At 43.7% G+C, this 19917-nt stretch overlaps 1 protein-coding gene across 5 annotated transcripts in view; it reads right to left on the reverse strand.

Moving 5' to 3' along the window:
- Window positions 1-19917, reverse strand: part of SLC12A8 (solute carrier family 12 member 8) — a 151195-nt gene that overhangs the window by 125847 nt on the left and 5431 nt on the right. The window lies entirely within an intron of this gene.

Raw genomic sequence — 19917 nt, forward strand, 5'->3', positions numbered from 1 at the left:
ATTTCGAGATGTGCCCACCTCTTCTAACCAAGTGACAGGAGAAGGCTGCTCATCAGACTCTCAGGAAGAGCCTGAGTATGATCCCAACACTGCAGTCCCTAGAGAGAGACTGATATAAACCCAGAGAGAGGAGAGAGAGAGAAACAAAAGCACAGAAAAAGGGACAGAGGTTGAGACAGAAACCCCTAAAATACAAGGCCAAATAGGTACATATCCCCGGGGTTATTGCCCGGGGGCCTTCCTGCACTGACGCGCTGCCTGCAGACACCAGCGTGGGAGCGCCAGCTTGGACGCCCCCTGCTTCTCATCTCCCTCCGCCGTGGTCTCCAGCCTCGCTGCCTGCAGGACGCCCTCAGTCTCTTGCTGCTGCTCCAGACTTAACCTTTTAGGGGAGTGCTATCTAGACAACTCAAACCAGCTACCTTTTATAGCGACCACTTGGGCCATGTCTGGAATATTCCGACACCAATTCCAAAGTGTGGGGCTGGACTTGGTGTCAGAATCACACCACAGCCCGCAATGCTCTGGCACAGTTAGATGCCCTACAAGTCAACTTAATTCTGACACTATCTACTCATAGATAATGTTAGACCCCTCAGGTTAAGGGCTCAGATCTTTGAGACTGTGTCCTCCACCTCCTTTCAGATGCCAATTGCAAGTTCAAATACTCACCTTGGCTTCTGACCCGTGGACTAATGATCAGAGGTTCCACAACCCTCTCCTTGGGTTTGATTAATCTGCTAGAGCAGCTCACAGAACTCGCAGAAACACTTGACTTACTAGAGTACCAGTGATTACAAAAGGATATAACTCAGGAATAAATAAATCAACAAACAATAAGGGCTGGCAAGGATGTGGAGTAAGGGGAACCCTTTTGCACTGTTAGTGAGAATGCAGACTGGTGCAGCCACTGTGGAAAGCAGTATGGAGATACCTCAAAAAATTAAAAACGGATCTGCCTTTTCACCCAGTGATCCCATTTTCCCACAAGGAAAATGAGGACAGACTCATAGATGAAGAGCAGGATGACAGCTGGAGGGGGCGGTTCTTTTGGATTCTTACGGAGGCTTCATTACATACACTTGATTGATTAGATCATTGGCCATTGGTGATTGATTCAACCTCCAGCCCTTCACCCTTCCCCTAAAGTTCCAATCCTCTAATCACATGGTTGGTCCCCCTGGCCACCTGACCAGCCACCATCCTCAGGTGTTTTCCAAAAGTGATTTATTTCACTAACATCAACTGAATTGTGGTAAAAATAGGTTTGGTATGAGTATCAAGCCACTTTTATCACTCTTACCACTTAGAAGGTTCCAGGGGTTTCAGGACCTCTGTGTCAGGAACTGGGATGAAAATCCAATGTAGTTCTTATTAAAAATCATAATGTCACAACTAGCTATTCTGCAACCTGCTCTGGCTCTGCCCTGGAGCTCTCTGCAGCTCCCTTAGCCCCTGCCTGGGGGCAAGGGCAGGTCGGAGGGCTAGGATCCTAGAAGACATCCTGCAGGAGGCCGTCAGCCGCTCCCCCGACACATGACCCCACAGCCAACAGCCTCCTCTGTGGGAGGGTAGGGAACCCCCTCCCCTGGAACATGCCCTCCCACAAAGTCCCTGGTTCACAGACTCTCCCTTTGCATTTCTACTCAGTGGTCTCCATCACCCAGGGCAGGGGAGGTGGGACAGCGGGACAACAGCCCGTGAGAGCTGGGCCAGGTCTGGGCTGGCTTGTTAAGCCCTCGGAGAGAAGTCTTGTCCCAAATGCTGAAAATTCTCTTTACCCTCAAATTTGGGCCCCAGTCATCAGTTCTGAAACAACAAGAGCCCCATTTGACATTCCATAACACAGAAGAGGTTGTGGGGGAAGAGATGGGAATACAGCGTGTGCTGTGCCTGGTACAGCATCTACTGGAAAGCAGAGGTGGGGACTAAGAAAAGATAGAGGTGGGGCCTAAAATAAAGGAGAGCAGGGAGCCAAGAGGCCCCTCAGAATGCATGCCACACACATGCTCAAGGGTCAGGGTCCTTTCTTTCCTTGCAGGGACAAGCTAGGCAGGTTCCAGGGGCACAGGGCTTGGAGCCTGGACACAGGTGAGCACATCTCCATGCCACTCACCACTAGGATGTTCCTTCCTAAGTTCCCAGGACAAGAGGCAGGCCCTCATCCCCCCGAGCCCAGGGGCCTACCCCCGACACGGAAGCACCATGACAGTGGGGTGGGTGTTTAAAGGGAGGAGTCTGCCCTGGCTGGTGTAGCTCAGTGGATTGAGCACAGGCCTGCAAACGAAAGTGTCACTGGTTCAATTCCCAGTCAGGACACATGCCTCAGTTGCTGGCCAGGTCCCCACTGGGGGCCATGTGAGAGGCAACCGCACACTGATGTTTCTCTCCCCCTCTTTCTCCTTCCCTTCCCCTCTCTCTAAAAATAAATAAATAAAATATTTTTTAAAATAAAAGTGGAAGTCTTTTTCCTGTGAATAGAGAATCTCTACACTGAGCAGGGCACCTAGAAAAGGGGAAAACAGCACCTGATAGGCACCGGGAGGAGGCAGCCATTCAGCTGTCCGCATCCAGTGAGCGGAGCTGAGTAAGGGGAGTTCTGCCACAGGCTGTGATGCATGCTCACTCACGCCTGGGGTCCTTTCTCAGAAACAGCCACCTCCCACAGGCCACCTGCCAGGCCTTAATGAATACATCTGAAATGTGAGATGACAGGATGACACCTTTTCCCTCTTTTGGCAGCTGGAGGAAAAGAAACCAGGTGAGAAACCCTGCTTCAACCCACTCGGGTCAGGAGCGGGTCACAGCAAGACTGGGCCTGCGCCTTCCTTCCACAGGGCACCTGCAGAGGCTGGCCCTGCCTGGGGCAGACACACGCGAGCCAGCAGTTTGCTTTCTGAAAGCTGAGTATTTAATTATTAATTACACACCAGAAGATATCCCAAGCTGCTGCTAAACTGTGAGCCAGTGGGAGAGTGAGCACTGCATTCCTTTCCTCTGGCTCTGAGCAGGGCCCTGGGCCAGAGCCCACTTGCGGTAACTGAATGAGAGGCAGGCGGCTGTGGCTGCGCGCCGGGCCTCAGGGCGAGTCTACCAGCTAGATGAGATGGTAACGGGGAAAGCTTTTTATAAGCGGGAAGTGGAACAAACGATTGTATTTTTCGATTATTTTAAAGTCTTTTTTTTAATTCTCCACCTGGAGATATGCTTTTATTGATTTATGGCGAGTAAGTAAAGGGGAAAGACAGACACACAGAGAGAAAGATACTGGTTGCCTCCCTACGCTCCCTGATCGCAGATCAAACGCGCAAACTTTCCGTGTACCCGACGACACTCCGCCAACTGAGCCACACACCACTTTGAACATAAGCAAGGCTGTCTTCAGGGAACTCAGGAGGAAGAGAAAGAGAAGAGGCCCTGTGAGGAGGCATCTTCTACCTTCCCAGCTGCCTCGTCCTCACGTTTGAGGCGAATGCCTGCTCTGTAGCGCAGCCCAGCAAGCTGCCTCTCCAACTTCTGCCCGGCCTGCCTTTCTGGATCATCCCGGGAGTTCTAGAACAGCGTGGGCGAGCGCTCCGCACCCGCTGGTGCAGCGACCATGGAAGGGAGGACCCGTGGGGAGTGGCCCGAGTCTCGTTTCCCGGGATTCCGCTCTGGGCAACGGCCCCCTTGGTCGGTGCTGGTTTAGTCATTCCGAGAAATGGCAGTTCTTCATAGCAGTGCGGGTGTCCTCCAAAGCCAGCGCCTACAAGCAGTAGCCCCTGCACGGTTGGACTGTGGTTTTTCCAGGCCTGTTCATCCAAATCCCTGTCCAAGGGTGGAAAACTCCTGCAACCTGGCCAAGCAGCCACAGAGCCCCAGGGGTGGCAAGACCCTCAGACGCCAGGAAAACACTGACGCTGATGGGCAATCCCTGCCGGAGTTGTGCCTCTGCGGACCACACACCACTCCTTCCTCACGGAGCAGCCCTTCAGAACTCGAGCCAAAGACGCAGGGCTCTGGACATCCGATACCATCCCCCAAATGGCAAAACCCCGCAGAAGCGATGCCACAGCCCCCTGAACCAGAGCACCCCATCCCCTCCCGGCGTCCTTGGCAAAAGCGCAGAGCGTTTCCTGCGGGACACAGGCTGCGCTAGAAAGCCCAGCTGCGAGTAACCCCGGGAGGGGAAACAGGGACCCTAATGCCCCCTCTCAGTCACAGGCAAAACAGCTGAAACTCAATTTGCAAACAGCTTACTCTTCTAGGTGGACCCGCCAATATTGTATCTGTTTAAGAATTCTTAAGGCCTTTCGGCCAGAACTGCCACCTTCCAGTAATTTGCAAAGTGACTAACACGAAGAGAGAGAGGGGAGGTGCCCAGGGGATGCTCTCCCAGCCTTTTAGGAAACAGGAAGGTGCTCCTTTGGCCACATATGTGCGGATCTGCAAGAAAGGTGATGTTGTAGACACCAAGGCGATGGGCACTGTTCGAGAAGCAATGCCCACAGATGTCACCAGGGCAAGGCAGGAAGCGTCTGCAGTGTCGCCCAGCACACGGTGGGCGCTGTTGTGAACAAACGGGTTAAGAGCAAGATTCTTGCCAAGAGAATTAATGTACATATTGAGCATACTGGGCACTCTCAGAGCCGAGACAGCTTCCTAAAATGTGTGAAAGAAAAATTGAGAAAAAGAAAAAAGCCAAAGACAAAGATGCCTGGGTTCCGCCGAAGCACCAGCCTGCTCCCCCCAGAGACGCACGCGGTGCGGTGCGAGAACCAAGGGAAAGGAGCCTGGGCTGCGGAGCCCTGGCCAGTGAGTTCACGGGTGAGAAGTGTGAAAAAGCAAAAGACCACAGACTGTTTAAAAAAAAAAAAGAATTCTTATATACTGACTAGTTTGGACTTTTGGATTCACATTAATATTTTACATACTCAAAATAAAACAAAATCAGTCTGTGTGTGTGTATTTCAACCTGCATATGTATGAATCTTGTTTTCATTAAAAATTTTTTAAAAAATAAAACAAACTCAAATCACATTAATAGGAGGAGAGATAAAAATTAAAATAGAACACACACTAACTGAACCAATTCAGAAGGATAACATGAGCACAGGGAGGCTGGGGAGACAAGACTGCAGGAACTTTCGGACACAGTACTGCGGCCACATGCTGTCAGCCCAGAGACAGAAATAACTGCAAACTGAAATCCATTCTACATAGAAATTAATGGAAACCCATAGAAATTTTGGTGGTTTTTTTTTTAAGGGATGGTAGCTACCAATTCAGAACCTACCTTCTGTGATTTATAGGATCAAGCAATTAAGAAAATACAGGGTAGGCAAAAGTAGGTTTACAGTTGTTGGAAAGTAATACAGTAATTCATCAATAGTAGTACAAGAACAAACTGTGTTTCGCATACTCAAAGCTATAAACCCACTTGTGCCCACCCCTGTATATTGAATAGGGGTCAAGTTTCTCACTGCTGGAGAAGGGAGTTACAACAAAGAGAAGAGAAGAGGAGAGGGAAAGGAGAGGAGAGAAGAATAAATACTGGGGTGATGAATTGGAATTAGAGATATCAGTTTAAGTTTACAGTTTTTAACACAGAAAGATAGAGAGATAAATAAATATGGATGTGCATATTTATATCATATTCCTTCTCTCTGTCCACTTAGAGGGTCCATCTGTAAGACACGCCAATAGAGCAATAAACATACCTAGCACTTTTCTAACTTCCAAATTACCATGAAAATGATAGAAAAGATGATTTTTAAGCATGAAACCATAATTATAACTACAAAGGAGAAAAAAACAACTGCTACCAGCAGATCAGACATTTGGAGAAATTCCTGCCAGCGGGCTTGGGGTGCGGAGAGAAGCAAAGGAGAGAAGAGCTGCCTTCCAAGGCGCCCACGCAGCTCAGGCTCAGAGGCTGCGGGGCCTAGAAGTGGACGCAGACAAACGTCACTTTGAGCGTTCTATCTATCCTGCGTACTTGGCACCGAGAGAACAAAAGATGGGGAGGAGGGTGTGACCAAGGGCCTGTGTGATTGCCAAGTGCCTACATTTTACATTGAAGTGGTAAAATATTAACTCTAAATAAAGAGTCAAAAGTTTAAAATGCATACTTATTGCCTAGAGCAGCCATTCTCAAGCTTTCTGGTCTCAAGGCCCCTTTATGTTCTTAAAATTATTGAGGACTGCAAAGGGCTGTTGCTTATGTGTGTTACGCCTATTAATATTGACTATTTTAGAAACTTAAAGGGAGATATTTTTAAATATATATTAATCATTTAAACATAGTAATGAGCCCATTATCTATTAAAAACAAATGATATATTTCCATGAAAAATAACTACTTTCCAAAACAAACAAAAAAAAACTGTTTAGAGTAAAAACAAAGGCCTTATCACACATTTTGTAAATCTTTTCACCATCTGGCCTGATAGGAGACAACTGGATTCTCGTAGCCACGTCTGCATTTGATCTATTGCAAAATATTGTTTTTGAAGTACAGGCAAAAAGATTGGCCTCCCAGACTTCCACAGTTAGAAAAGGAAAGAGTCATTTACTACCACTAATTCATATGTGAAAAAAAATCACCATTACCCGAAGGATAACAGAATCACCAAAAAAAGGTTACATGGAATGTGAGAAACAGCAGCAGCCGCAAAAGAACCGGGCGAACTAGAAGGAAGACAGGAAGACCCTGCTGCTCCAGCGATGACACTGTGTTTTCTTCTCCACGGGTCCAAAATGTCACCCAGTTGCTCATTTAGACACATACACTCTGTTCACAAAGTTAAAAATTTTTATAACCAACTACAATGAACAGAAATGTTCGTTATAATTGCAGAAAAATATAAATTTTATAAACCTTGACAAAGTAGAAATAATAATCCGACTAACAAAACATTAGAAATGAAGTGAAAAAAATGGAAGAAAGAGTAAATATGCCACTATCCTGTCTTCATTTCAGGAAGCAATAAGTGAACCGGTAATAAATTGGTAATTTGGTCACGAAATTGAAGTATAAATAAATTATTTAGTTATAACCATCGCCATGAGGGAAAACAAAACCCAGAAACCACTGGCAGTGACTGTCTCTCGGGAATGGGGGTGAAAAGGGGGGAGGAAGGCTCCTCGTTTCCGGTCATTCTCTGATGTTTAATGTTTTTTACTGTGTGCATGCAGTACTTCTATAATAAAACAGTAACTTCTTTTTATTTAAAAATATTTAAATGATCACATTATGAGAAACATTTTAAAAATAGAATGCTGACCTAGCATTGTAATCTGTTCAAAACTCTGCCTCATTTAAACAGTGGATGAATTCACGAAAAGGTGTCCGTGATTTAAATCACATTTTTAATGTGTTACATAACCAAATAATGATAGAGAAGCCCTTTGTAAAATGAATGTCTGTCATTAAAATTTGTGTATCTTTTTTAAAATTAGAATTTGCTTTGGGTTTTTGCTGTTCTTTACTGATAATTGCCTAAAATAAAAACGGAAAGTTACTCAAAATGAGTCATGGCTTTCTAAGTTAAATTCTATCAACCCTGGAATTCACATGAGAGCGAATTTATCATCTGGATTGGACATAACTATTTCTGGCGTAGTGAGGGTTGCTAGGCCACCACCGCCTCAAGTTCATCAGTCAGTACCTGAACTCTCTAACTGCTGACCGAAAGGGAGTATGATTTACAAGCTACCTGGAGACTAAGATAAGAACACTGGGTTTTTTTACACAGGTGGTTTTTACTCTATATCTTTTACTCTTTCTTTATGCCTGTCCATGTGAAGACGCAAACACTCAAACACCAAAACAAAACAGAGGAATTGTAAATAGGACCTTTCTCTGGAGACTGGAAACTACCAAGCACTATCCTACTAGAAATGCATCGAAGTGTGAGTAGGTGCTACCTCCAAAGACTTTTCATGCCAACTTATTCTAAAGCACACTGCTACAGTCTTTTGATTCAGGTTTTAAACTCAGAAGGAAAAAACACAATTTTAAGAATCATGTTAGATTCTGGAAGATGGCGATGGAGTAGGAGGGAGCAGATTCCACTTCCCCCTACACACGGGACAGAGCAAACAGCCAACAGTACCCCAGCATATATGAAAATAAGAGACCAAAAATTGTAGTGGACACTAAAAAACCAAAAGGTAAGGAGACTGCTGCAAAACAGTAAGGTCCCAGGGACCAGCACAGGGACCAGGGCAGCTCTAGCCCAAGGCCTGGTGCCCGGCCCCCCAGCGCTGGCGCTGGGTCTACCCCAGACTCCTTGGGAGAGGTGGGCCTGCCACAGAGTCCTTGGGAGAGAGCCAGGTCAACTGCTCCCTCCCTCCCTGGCAGAGCAGGGTTTGAGCAGCACCAGGAGGGACCTGGTTGCTTGAAGTTGCAGAGAGGGGAATAAAGTCAAAAAGGCAAACACACAAAGGCTGTGATCACCCATGGAGTCTATGGTCGCTGACTTGGGAGAGTTGAGAGTCCCACAGTGACACGCACTGACCCTGATAGTCACTGGTCTGGCTGGAGAATTGGGCTGTACTCAGCAGCAGGCTTGAGTAGGAGGAATTTCTCAAAAAGTAAACCTGTTTGGGGGATTCTCCTGTGACAGCCGCTGGGTCTACTCCCCACCCAGCCGGGCAGTGATCCGGAGGTTGCACAGAAGGTCCTGCATTCCCCCATAGCACTGGAAAGGGTTCGCACCCAAACCCGAGGGACTGAGGCAGCCTTGCCAGGCGCCAACACCCGCACCCCAGACCACAGCGATAACCCCCTGGGAAACAGCACTCTGAAGAAGACCTGGATACCCCACGTAAAGTGCCCTGGAGAGGCGCCAGCGAGCTCTTGAGAGAGTGTTCGCAAGACTGGCTAAGTACACATTCAGGAAGGGAGAAAGGCCACACCAATCGCCCCTCAGCCTGCTGCAGTCAGCAAGACCTGAAAAACTGGTTTGAAACCAACAAGAGGTGTTCTGGGGGGTTTAAGTAATCTTTTATTTTTTTTAATTTTTATTATTGTTTTATTTTTCAATACCTTTTTTCTCTCTTCTTTTTTGTTCTATTCCTCCTTCCCTTATTTCTAATTTTATCTCTTCTTCCTTCCTTCTTCTGCCTTTTTTTTTACCCGCAAGTGAGACAAAAAACTTGGAACTGTGAAAGGACCAGAGTTGGACCCAAAGAGGGGGCCTCCCAACAGTTGAGACAGTGAGACAAATTTCACTTTGCTAATGCAGAGAAACTACAAGCTACTGCATATTTGTGTTATTATTATGTTTTACTATTCTTACAACTTTTATTTTAATAGTATTTTTGTACTACTCTTCTTTCTGTATAGTCTTCTTTGCTTGGCTTATTATATTGTAGCATTTGACAGGTTTCCCCCTTCCTCTCTTCCACAGGGTATTGCTAATTTACTGTCCTTCGCATCACTTGTGTTCCCTTACCCACTACTCAAAGTTCTACACCCCCTATTCATGTTATCCAGGTCACATACATTCTGTCATATGATTGTTGCTCTAATATTATTGTAAATAATAGCTGTTCCATATAATTATTAATACTTCACAACACTCCTCCTGGATCTCTGCCCACTTCACAGTTTCCTGAACTCTATTACTATAGTGGTTAACTCTGTTCTCTCACACACTACACCTATTTACTATCCTTTCCTCTCACCTTATCTCAGAATCTGACCTCCCACAACCTCTCTTCTTTCTAGATCCAATTCACAATCCTTCCCTCCCCAATAAGAGTCTTATCTTCTTTCCATCCTTTCTTAAAAGCAGCTAATTGAGTTGAAGATCACAGTTAACACTATACATAGCCAAAGGATCTCCTATCTCTTCTCTATTGCCTGCTACTGTAAATAGCATAGAATACTCTCCTGCTATCTTAAACCATTTTGCCTTCCCCTCCAATGAATCACAACAAAAGAGTAGGTGGAAGCAGTGAACACCAAGATACCCACTGGAAAAGGAAACCCAACAACAAAGGAACCACCAACAGATAACAACAGAAGAAGGTGAAGGAGGGAGTGGAAGCCACACAGACCTCAATCAAGGACCTATCTGGAAATACAACTTAATAGTGGAGAAACTAGCCAGTAAAAACAACTGAACAAGAGCAAAAGAGAATCCTCAAAACCTTGTATACACAGAAGAACTAGCTTCAACACAACCTGCCCTCAGCAGCACAAGAAATTACAAAAGGTGGTGGACAGAGGGACCATCAGCTCACCAGGTGGTGGGAAGGACCTACAAAAGAAAGACCCCCAAACAATCAAAACCCAAAGACAGAGCCAACTTAAAGGACAGCCCAAAACCAGTGAGCTTGAGAGATCAAGGAGACTACACCACTGAATCTCACAGGTATTCTATCACAGAAGTTCACACCATAAACCCATCAAGCCAGAACACATCAATTTAAGAAGCTGAAGCTAATAAGAAGAGTTTCACAAACAATGGGAAGACAAAGAAACAATCCCCAAATGAAAGAAAAGAAGGAAGCCTCAGAAAAAAATGCTAAATAAAACAGAAGCAAGTCAGCTATCAGATATTGAATTCAAAGCACTGGTTATCAGGAATTTCAATGAGCTCACAATGAGCTACCAGAAACTACAGGGGAACTACAATGAACACACTGCAAACTATATCAGCGAGAAAAAGAAAATAGAAACTATCAACAAAGGCCAAGAGGAAATGAAGAATACAATTTCTGAACTGAAGAACACAGAGGAAGAAATCAAAAGCAGGATTGATGAAGCAGAAGATCAGATCAGCAAGTTGGAGGACAAATTAGAAAAAAAACACCCAGAAAAAGCAAGAAAGGAAAAGAAGCTCTGAAAGAATGAAGAGGGAATAAGAGAAATGCAAGACAATATGAAACATAATAATATCCATATAATAGGAATACCAGAAGGAGAAGAAGAATAACAAGGGATAGAAAACGTGTCTGAAAAAGTAATGATGGGAAACTTCCCTAATTTGATGAGAGAAGTCACACAAATCCAGGAAATACAGAGAGTCCCAATGAAGAGGAACCCAAAGAGGCCCACTTCAACACACACCATCATTAAAATGGCAAAATTCCAAGACAAGAGAGAATCTTAAAGGCAGCAAGGGAGAAACAGGAAGTAACATACAAGGGACCCCCAATAAGGTTAGCTGCTGACTTCTCAATGGAAATGCTCCAAACAAGAAGAGAATGGCAAGAAATATTTCAAGTAATGAGAACCAGAGGCCTACAACCAAGGCTACTTTACCCAACAAGGCTCTCAATCAAGATAGAAGGCCAAATAAAGAGCTTCCAAGACAAAAGAAGTAAAAAAGAATATGCCTCCACCAAACCAGCTCTACAAGAAATACTAAAAGGACTGCTTTAAGGAAAGGAAGGAAAAGAGAGAGACAGAGAGGAACACAGGTACAAAAATGGCAATGAATAGGTACCTATCAATAATAACCTTAAACATAAATGGATTACAGACTCCAATCAAAAGACACAGAATAGCTGAATGGATAAGAAAGCATGACCCACACATATGCTGCCTACAAGAGACTTACCTCAGGACAAAAGACTTACACGTACTAAAAGTGAAGGGCTAGAAAAAAATTTTCCAAGCAAATGAACAGGGGAAAAAAGCCAGGGTAGCAATACTCATATCAGACAAAATAGACTTCAAAACAAGGGCCATAAAGAGAGACCCAGAAGGTCACTTCATAATACGCAAGGGAAGAATCCACCGAGAAGACATAAACATTGTAAATATATACGCACCCAACTCAGAATCACCCAAATATATAAAGAAAATCTTAGAGGACTTCAAGAAAGATATTGACAGCAACACAATTATACTAGGAGATTTTAACATCCCACTGTTAAAAATGGACAGATTGTCCAAACAAAATATCAACAAAGATATTGTGGCATTGAACAACACCCTAGATGAAATGGACTTAACTGATATATATAGAGAGCCCTTCATCCCAATGCAGCTAAATACACATTCTTTTCAAATGCACATGGAACATTTTCAAAGATAGACCACATGATAGGATATAAACAAGCCTCAGTAAATTCAGGAAAATTGAAATCATACCAAGCTCTTTTCTCTGACCACAAGGGGCTGAAATTGGAAACCAACCCCAAAGCAAAAAACCCAACATACCCAAAATCATGGAGACTGAATGGTATGCTATTAAACAATAAATGAGTCAAGAATGAAATTAGGGAAGAAATCAAAAAGTTTCTGGAAACAAATGAAAATGAACTCACAACAACCCAAAACTTATGGGACACAGCAAAGGCAGTCCTCGGAGGGAAGTTCATAGTGATAAAGGCCTACCTAAAAAAGATGGAAACCTTTCAAACAAACAACCTAACCCTACACCTACAAGAACTAGAGGAACAACAACAAAGACAGCCCAGAGCAAGTAGAAGGAAGGAAATAACCAAAATCAGAGCAGAATTAAATGACATAGAGACTAAAAGCACTCTTCTCAGGATCAATGAATCCAGGAGCTAGTTTTTTGAAAAGATAAACAAAATCAACAAGCTTTTAAGCAGACTCATCAAGAAAAAAAGAAAGAGGACCCAAACAAACACAATCAGAAATGAAAGAAGAGAGACTACAACTGACACCACAGAAATACAAAGGACTGTAAGAAATTACTATGAAGAACTGTATGCCAAGAAATTTGAAAACCTAGCCCTGGCTGGTGTAGCTCAGTGGATTGAGCGTGGGCCTACGAACCACATGATCGTGGTTTGATTCCCAGTCAGGGCACATGCCTGGGTTGCAGGCCAGTTCCCAGCAGGGGACTCACAAGAGGCAACCATACATTGATATTTCTCTCCCTCTCTCCTTTCCCTCCCCTCTAAAGATAAATAAATAAAATCTTTAAAAAATAATAAATAAATAATAAATTTGAAAACCTAAGTGAAATGGACAAATTTCAAGAAAAATATGATCTTCCAAAACTCAATGAAGAAGCAGCAGAAAGCCTGAACAGACCAATAACAGCAGATGAAATTGAAGCAGTAATCAAAAAACTCCCATCACACAAAAGCCCTGGACCAGATGGTTTCACAGGAGAATTCTACAAAGCATTTAAGGAAGAGTTAACCCTTATCCTTCACAGACTATTCCAAAAAATCCAAAATGATGGAAGATTCCCAAACTCTTTTTATGAAGCCAGCATCATCCTAATCCCAAAGCCAGATAAAGACACAGCAAAGAAAGAAAACTTCAGGCCAACATCGCTGTTGACCGTAGATGCTAAAATCCCTAACAAAATATTGGCAAATCGCATCCAACAATACATTAAAAAGATCATACACCACGACCAAGTGGGATTCAGCCCAGGGATGCCAAGATGGTTCAATATTCGCAAATCAGTAAATGTAATACATCACATAAACAAAAGCAAAGACAAAAACCACATGATCATATCAATAGATGTGAAAAACGCATTTGATAAGTAAGGTACAGCACCCATTTATGATAAAAACACTCAGCAAAGTGGGAATAGAGGGAGCATTCCTCAATATGATAAAGGCCATATATGAAAGACCTACAGCCAACATCATACTGAATGGGCAAAAACTAAAAGCTTTTCCACTAAAATCAGGAATAAGACAAGGTTGTCCACTTTCACCACTTCTATTCAATATAGTATTGGAAGTTTTAGCCACAGTGATCAGACAAGAAAAGGAAATAAAAGGTATCCAAGTTGAAAAGGAGGAAACAAAACTGTCATTGTTTGCAGATGACATGATAGTGTATATGGAAAACCCTATAGACTCTACCCCAAAACTTCTTGACCTAATAAATGAATTTGGCAAAACATCAGGATACAAAGTCAATATCCAGAAATCAAAGGCATTTTTGTATACCAACAATGAAATAACAGAAGCAGCAATCAAGAAACAAATCCCATTTGATAGAGCAATAAGAAAAATAAAATACCTAGGAATAAACCTAACCAAGGTGGTAAAAGACCTATATGCAGAAAACTACACAACACTGAAGAAATCAAGGAAGACACAAACAAATGAAAACATATACCATGATCATGGATTGGAAGAATTAACATCAAAATGTCCATACTATCCAAAGCAATTTACAGATTCAATGCAATACCTAGTAAAGTACCAATGGCATATTTCACAGACATACAACAAACACTTCAAAAATTTATATGGAATTATAAACGACCCAAATAGCAGCTGCAACTTTGAGAAAGAAGAGCAAAGTAGGAGGGATCACAGTACCTGATACCAAATTGTATTACAAGGCCACTGTCATCAAAACAGCCTGGTACTGGCATAAAAACAGGCACATAGACCAATGGAACAGAACAGAGAGCCCAGAAATAAACCCAAGTCTCTATGGTCAATTAATATTTGACAAAGGGGGCAGTAACATAAAATGGAGTAAAAATAGCCTCTTCAACAAATGGTGTTGGGAGAACTGGACAGCTACATGCAAAAAAATGAAACTGAAGCACCAACTTACTCCATACACCAAAATAAATTCAGGGTGGGTAAAAGACTTAAAATATAAACTGTAACACCATTAAAGTCCTAGAAGAGAACATTGGCAGGAAAATCTCAGATATTTCACACAGCAACATTTTTAGTGATAAGTCCCCTAGAGCAAGGGACATAAAGAAAAGAATAAACAAATGGGATCTCATCAAAATAAAAGGCTTCTGCGCAGCTAAAGAAAACAGTATTAAAATAAAAAGAGAATCAACCGTATGGAAGAACATATTTGCCAATGATACCTCAGACAAGGATTTAATCTCCAAAAATATACAAAGAACGTAAACGACTCCACTCTAAGAAAATAAGCAACTCTACTAAAAAGTGGGCAAAGGACTTGAACAGACACTTCTGCAAGGAGGACATACAGAGGATCCAGAGACACATGAAAAGATGCTCAATATCACTAGCTATCAGAGAGATGCAAATTAAAACCACAAGATACCACTTTACACCATCATAAACAAAGCATGAATGGCCATCATAAACAAAGCAAGAAACAAGTGTTGGAGAGGTTGTGAGGAAAAGGGGACCCTAGTTCACTGTTGCTGGGACTGCAGACTGGTACAACCACTATGGAAAACAGTATGCAATTTTCTCAGAAAACTAAAAATGGATCTGCCTTTTGACCCAGCAATTCAACTGCTAGGATTATGTCCTAAGAACCCTGAAATACCAATCCAAAAGAACCTATGCACCCCAATGTTCATAACAGCACAATTTACAACAGCCAACTGTTGGAAGCAACCTAGGTACCCATCAGTATAGTACATTTACACAATGGAATTTTATGCAGCAGAAAAAAAGAAGGAGCTCCTACCCTTTGCAACAGCATGGATGGAACTGGAAAGCATTATGCTAAGCAAAATAAGCCAGGCAGTGAAAGACAAATACCATATGATCTCACCTTTAATAGGAACCTAAACAACAAAACAAACAAGCAAGCAAACTATGACCAAAGACACTGAAATAGAGAACAGGCTGACAGTGACCAGAGGGGAGAGGGGAGAGAATTTCAGGGTAAAAGGGGAAGGGTTTACAGGAACAAGTATAAAGGACACATGGACAAAAACTAAGGGGGTGGAATTAGGAGGGAGGTGGGGAGAACTCAGGGAGTGGGCTGGGAGTGAAAGACAGAAAACTGTACTTGAAAAACAATTAAAATAAGTAATAAAAAATTATATTATATTATATTTGATAATGACTTAAGAGCAAAAAGAGCCATTGAACTGAAAGTATACTCAGGAAAGCACATTTTAAAAAACTTACTATAAGACACTGTTCCCTGAGTATACAATTATCTAGCATTTAAACTGTTACCCTGAAGAGATATATTTTGGTTGGAGAAAGTATAAAATGAATTTTAAAAAATACACTAAAACTCAGTTATCCACCCTGATAGAAAGCCAGGTATTCAATTAGGCTGGACCAGGGGCTGAGCACCACCTAGTGTACCCTTACTCAAATTACAAGAATAGTAGTACTTCAGAGTCATTAAATTCTCTTTGCAAACCCCAGCAACTAAATCATGGCAAGGACTGTATTTTTTCCATATCTGGCCATGGATGAAATGTATCCTATGGCAGTAAGAAGTTTTCAAGTCACCTAAGTGAATCACTCAGATAGGTTGAATGTATTAATCATATTTTTGTTTTTTATCTTATGATATTATAACATTAAAAAATCTTGCTAGCTAAGGAGATCGACCCTCTCAGGGTTAATCAATTCTTAGTGATAGCAAAGGGCTGACCAGGGGCATCTCTTTCATATGCAAACCAACCAGTTCCAAATCTATACCCCAAGTCACCCCCTTTATGTAACTCTCACACACCACGGCAGTATTTACCTGGCCCTAAATTGTCTCAGGGCCATGTACTAGGCAACTGGAAACCACCTCTTTAGCTTAAGATCTGCCGGAACTATTCAAACGAGTAGACCCTAACCTGCCCTGCCCTGCGTTTCCCATGGAAAGCCCAGTAAAGGCTCTTCCTCTCGCTCCTGCTTCGGCCCCTGACCAGAACCTGATGCTGGCCCTCTGGCCCTGCGTGCACAGCGCTCCCCTCTTCTCTCGGGAAATGTAAGTAGGAAATGCTTTCGATGCCATCAACTTTCCCATGTCACTATTTGGTCATCTCTATAAGTGTATATCCTCCAGCACAAATGAGACTGAATTCCATCTAATTCATTTCAGTGAAGAATCACTTTGATTCCAGGTTCTAGGACACCGTCATCCAGAAAAATGTCTCCATCAACTTTTTACAAATGTTCGGCTTTTTCAGCCCAGTTGCCATTTTCACGGTTGACCTCCTAGGTTAATTAACAAACAGATGCGAAATGGAAAGGGGGAAGGACAAAAACAAACAGCAGAAAAGGGCGACAGTGCCCATGTGAAAGCCTCAGACTCAACTGAATCCCGAGAACAATATCCATCCTCTCTTCTCTTCCAGATTCCAGGACCATGAGCTTCCTTCCTCCTGTTGCCTCCGAAAGCTGCCACAGGTGAGTCTTAGAGTGAAGTTAAGAGCTTAAGCTTCAAGACTTTTCAGTTGCATTGGGTTCCTCCCAGAGATTATACTTAATTTTGTATTTGTAACTTTTACTAAAGATGGTCCATAAAAATCATATACGCTTCATGCTCTACAAAAACTTGGCAGACAAGGGAGCTCATGGCTCCAGAAACCCCAGCTGGGAGCCCTTCTCTTTCCCCAACCATTCTGGGTCCCGGTTTCCTTATCTGTAAAAGGGCTGGCTGGCGAGACAGTCTGGTCTTAAGTTCCCTTTTCTCCTCAGGTGCATTCACTTCTTTGCATACTAATAAAGCAATATGCTTTTACCTTGCATGTGGCTGCTAAGGCTCACTTTGCATATTGGCTTTTTAAGGAGGCTAAAACAGGCCTGGAAAATACATAGCGAAAACAAGTTGGTTCTTAACTGTATACTGGCTAAGGAGGATGCAGAAAATAAGAGCAAAGCTTTTGCAATGAAGCCTGATACCAGTGCTGAAATTTTCATCCAATCACCTACAGATTGGATGCATTAAGACCAACCCAGAGCTGTACGGGTTATAGAGCCAGGTCATAGGTTAACCTGGCTCTGCCACTGTTTGCATGTGTCTTTGGGCAACTCCCACACATCTCTGGGCTTGTTTCTTGACATGGTGAGCAAGGGGACTGGGCCAGAGGAGCTCTAAGGACCCGTGTCTCTAAACATGTTCATTTCTATCTGCCTCTCTTTCCCATGCGACTTGACCAGACTCTCTTAGCCTCACCAGGCTAATGTAGGTAAGTCACTGAACGGAGGAGGAGACAATAGGGAGCAGAGGAGGAGAAGACAGGACATCGGGCAATGCTAGGTACAGGGTGGAAGTGGGTCACACCCTGAAAGCCAATCTGGACACCTCTCCTCCCACACCTGGCCCCAATACCATGGCTCTAATGGGAACCCACTCCCTGGACCTGCACTGAACTTTTTTGTAGGGTAATTAGCTCAGACCAGTCAGATGTCACCCCATAGTCTTCCTAGAAAAGAGTCCTCATGGACCTGCTTCAGCTGGAGCTCAAGTCTCTGGAGCAAAGCTGGATGTAGAGGCCAGAATACGAGTCACTCACACTCACTAAACTGCAGTTTCTGGTGCCTCGTTCTCATGCCTTAGCATAACACAGATTCCCTTTAAGTTTCTCTGAACACCAACCAACTCTGGGAGAAGGAAGACAAAAGCTTCAGAATAGTTGGAGGTATTCCTTATTCCATAATAATTAAGAAATATCAGTTTTAATATCTCTAGCAGTAGCTGGAGATCCTGGCAAGAATAGGCACTCAGAAAATAAGCTAAACCCTGGCTGGTGTGGCTCAGTTGGTTGAAGCATCATCCCATAAAACACAAGTTCTTGGGTTCAATTCCCAATCAGGACACATGCCAAGGCTGCAGGTTTGGGCGCCAGTCGGGAGAGTGCAAGAAGCAAACAATGGATGTTTCTCTCTCGCATCAAAATTTCTCTCTCCCTCTCTCTCTCTTTTCCTTTCCCTTTCTCTGAAATCAATAAGCATGTTCTTGGGTGAGAAAATAAATAAATAAATAAATAAATAAGATGAATTTTCTCACCCATGCTCGAAGCACCTGATCCTGCAGATCCCCCACACCATGTCTGAGACAGAGCACCTCCCTCTGCCTCAGGCATCTCCCTGCTGCCAGCTTAGTCTTCCCGGCACACCATCACAGTCCTCACCACCCTCCCCCTCTCCAAGCATGGAGTCTAAGGCCATTAGCCTTTCATTCACTCCCCTCAGGCACCAGCTGCTCCTTAGCCTTCCAGCCCATGTGCACCAATAGCCTGCCCTCCTGGGCTTCAGTGCAGTATCTGCTTCACCCAGTGACTGAACAGGCACTGTGCTGAGTACTCACTCTGGGACAGACACTGGGCCAGGTCTTTCTGCATATGGCATAAAAACCCTGGCAATGAGGCTCACTCAGCCCATCTCGCAGTTGTGAAAACTGACTGGGAGCCCTTGAGTGACTTGTCCAAGGGCCCAGCACACCTCGTGGCGCCGTCAGAATTTGGAATCCAGGTTCCCAGGTTCAAGCCCACCGCCAAACCAACCACGTATCAGTAAAGTACTTGAGGACAGAGGCTCCTGGAGCAAGATTCATACTTGCCGCAAGTTCAGTGGGTCCTCAAACACACACGCACACACACTCACACACACACACACACACACATTCCTAAACTACTCCGGACTCATCTAGACCTAGAAAGTACCCCAGCCTCCTCAATGGACTGCCCGCCCATCAGGTTGTCCTGGACAACAGCTCACATTCTGGTTTTGGCCACTGGAATCCCTCTGGATTTGGGACTCCTGTCATAGGTCTTCTACTTGAATTTGCTGTGCTGAGTCGTCCATTTATTTGCCAACTGAACCTTCTGATCATTTATATCACTACCTCATACGTGGACCACATACATACTCCCTACCTTAGTTTTATTATTAACCAACATTTACTGAACACTTACTGTTAAACAAGTACTAAACTAAATATTTACATGGATTACCTCTTTTAATCTTTGTGATCTCTACTGTGGGTTCTATTACTGTAGCCATTTTATAGGTGAGGAAGCTTAGCAAGTAAGTAGCCCAAGGTCACAAAGGGTTAGAGTTAGTACTTGAACTTAGGCAGCACATGCACACTCGGCCATCACACCATGAGCTCTCAGACCTACAGCCTCTTCCCAGCTGGTCCACATATTACTGACCAACACACACACACACACACACAGCTGGTCCTGAGAGTAGTAAAGCCAAACCAAGAATCCATTCATTCACCTCTCCACCTGACTTACAAGCCTCCTCCCTGTGGCCAAACTTCCTGAGAGCTACTTTTCT

Source organism: Sturnira hondurensis, unplaced genomic scaffold (genome assembly GCF_014824575.4).
Source record: "Sturnira hondurensis isolate 20B ecotype Veracruz unplaced genomic scaffold, ASM1482457v3 Scaffold0021765, whole genome shotgun sequence".
Taxonomy (NCBI): domain Eukaryota; kingdom Metazoa; phylum Chordata; class Mammalia; order Chiroptera; family Phyllostomidae; genus Sturnira; species Sturnira hondurensis.